Source organism: Austrofundulus limnaeus, unplaced genomic scaffold, assembly GCF_001266775.1.
Source record: "Austrofundulus limnaeus strain Quisiro unplaced genomic scaffold, Austrofundulus_limnaeus-1.0 Scaffold297, whole genome shotgun sequence".
NCBI classification, from domain to species: Eukaryota; Metazoa; Chordata; class Actinopteri; order Cyprinodontiformes; family Rivulidae; genus Austrofundulus; species Austrofundulus limnaeus.
The window spans coordinates 155892-158282 of NW_013952699.1; the positions used below are offsets into that span (position 1 = coordinate 155892).

General features: G+C 33.7%; 1 protein-coding gene across 9 annotated transcripts in view; it reads right to left on the minus strand.

The window, feature by feature from the left end:
* Positions 1 to 2391, minus strand: part of myo18ab (myosin XVIIIA b) — a 145687-nt gene that overhangs the window by 140096 nt on the left and 3200 nt on the right. The gene's annotated exons all lie outside the window — the stretch shown is intronic.

Here is a 2391-nt window from a genome sequence, read left to right on the forward strand (position 1 = left end):
GCCCTACACTGATCCACTGAGAAACTTGTTGTTTCAGCAACATTTCATTTAAAAACTGAACTTTTGAGGTTAAACAAATGTTCAGAATTAATTTCAACAAATTACAAGTTATGAAGGCCATGAAATTTTTTCTTTTTTGTATCGAAAAAATATCAAACCGTGAGACTAAAGTATTGAACCAAACCGAATCGTGAATCTTCTGTATCGTTGCACCCCCAGTATTTAGCCGATAACGATTAATTTGACGATTAACGCCGTGGACACCTTTATGTAAGTAAGCACATTTCAAGATAGAGATCACAAAGTGCTTCAACAAACACAAACAAAACAAAACGTATCCTGGTCACCTGACCAATTTAGTGGGAAAGATTTGCTCTTCGTAAAAATCTGTTCCAAACTGTGTCAAAATTACAGACTTCAGGCTATACATCAAATTTTTAAAATGTGTTGATAGATAAATAAATTACAGAACTTTTTGTTAATGTTCGTCATATTTGAAGCAGAGAGGAGCACCGAGCGGACTGACTGGAGGAATCTTCCCTGGTGGCATTAATATTACAGTATTAATCGTCAAGTGCCAAAAATTAATCGATTAATGTTCTTCTGACGATTAAACTGCACATGATACGATTATGACCAACCCTAATAAACAGCTGACAATAACTCATTACAACCATTTCAAACCTTTTCAACTTTAACGTGCCTGTGACGCGCCTGTCCTTTAAATACAAAAAGTCAAAGAAAACATCTTTATTCTTAAGAAAAATGACATGATTTTACATATTTTGTCTCATAACTGGCATATTTTCTTTTGAACTTGGCTCAGCCAAAGTGAAACAGGAAGTGACATCAAAGGGGAACTCTTTAATAAAATAAACTCTCTGGTCTTTGTCTAATAAAACAATATTTAAACTTTAACTCTTCTTTGTCTTTTTGATAGAAACTCAAAATAATGTAAAGAAACATCTGATTCTTCTCTACAGGCTCTGTTGTAACAACGCTTTGTTTACATTCAGACACTCCCCTTTGACATCACTTCCTGTTTCTTCACATGCAAATATCTCAACAACTGTTCATCTCAGTGCTGTGAAATTTCTTATGTAATATTTTATCAATGTTATCTTTCTAAAAATGCATTCATGTTTATAAAAAAATTGATGTCACAGGAACTTTAATGAGGGGAATTCACACAGTTTTCCTTGCTTGTCCAAACAGTTTTAGTTTTAAGTTTGTGCTTTAGAAGCAGGTCACATATTNCCCTACACACATTCACTGAGAAACTTGCTGTTTCAGCAACATTTCATTTAAAAACTGAACTTTTGAGGTTAAACAAATGTTCAGAATTAATTTCAACAAATTACAAGTTATGAAGACCATGAAATTTTTTCTTTTTTGTATCGAAAAATTATCGAACCGTGAGACTAAAGTATTGAACCAAACCGAACCGTGAATCTTGTGTATCGTTGCACCCCCAGTATTTAACCGATAACGATTAATTTGACGATTAACGCCGTGGACACCCTTATGTAAGTAAGCACATTTCAAGATAGAGATCACAAAGTGCTTCAACAAACACAAACAAAACAAAACGTGTCCTGGTCACATGACCAACTTAGTGGGAAAGATTTGCTCTTCGTAAAAATCTGTTCCAAATTGTGTCAAAATTACAGACTTCAGGCTRTACATCAAATTTTGAAATTGTGTTGATAGATAAATAAATTACAGAACTTTTTGTTAATGTTCGTCACATTTGAAGCAGAGAGGAGCACCAAGCGGACTGACTGGAGGAATCTTCCCTGGTGGCATTAATATTACAGTATTAATCATCAAGTGCCAAAAATTAATCGATTAATGTTCTTCTGACGATTGACTGCACATGATACGATTATGMCCAACCCTAATAAACAGCTGACAATAACTCATTACAACCATCTCAAACCTTTTCAAYTTTAACGTGCCTGTGACACGCCTGTCCTTCAAATACAAAAAGTCAAAGAAAACATCTTTTTTCTTAAGAAAAATGACATGATTTTACACATTTTGTCTCATAACTGGCATATTTTCTTTTGGATTTGGCTCAGCCAAAGTGAAACAGGAAGTGACATCAAAGGGGAACTCTTTAATAAAATAAACTCTCTGGTCTTTGTTTAATAAAACAATATTTAAACTTTAACTCTTCTTTGTCTGTTTGATAGAAACTCAAAATAATGTAAAGAAACATCTGATTCTTCTCTACAGGCTCTGTTGTAACAATGCTTTGTTTACATTCTGACATTCCCCTTTGACATCACTTCCTGTTTCTTCACATGCAAATATCTCAACAACTGTTCGTCTCAGTGCTGTGAAATTTCTTATGTAATATTTTATCAATGTTATCTTTCTAAAAATGCA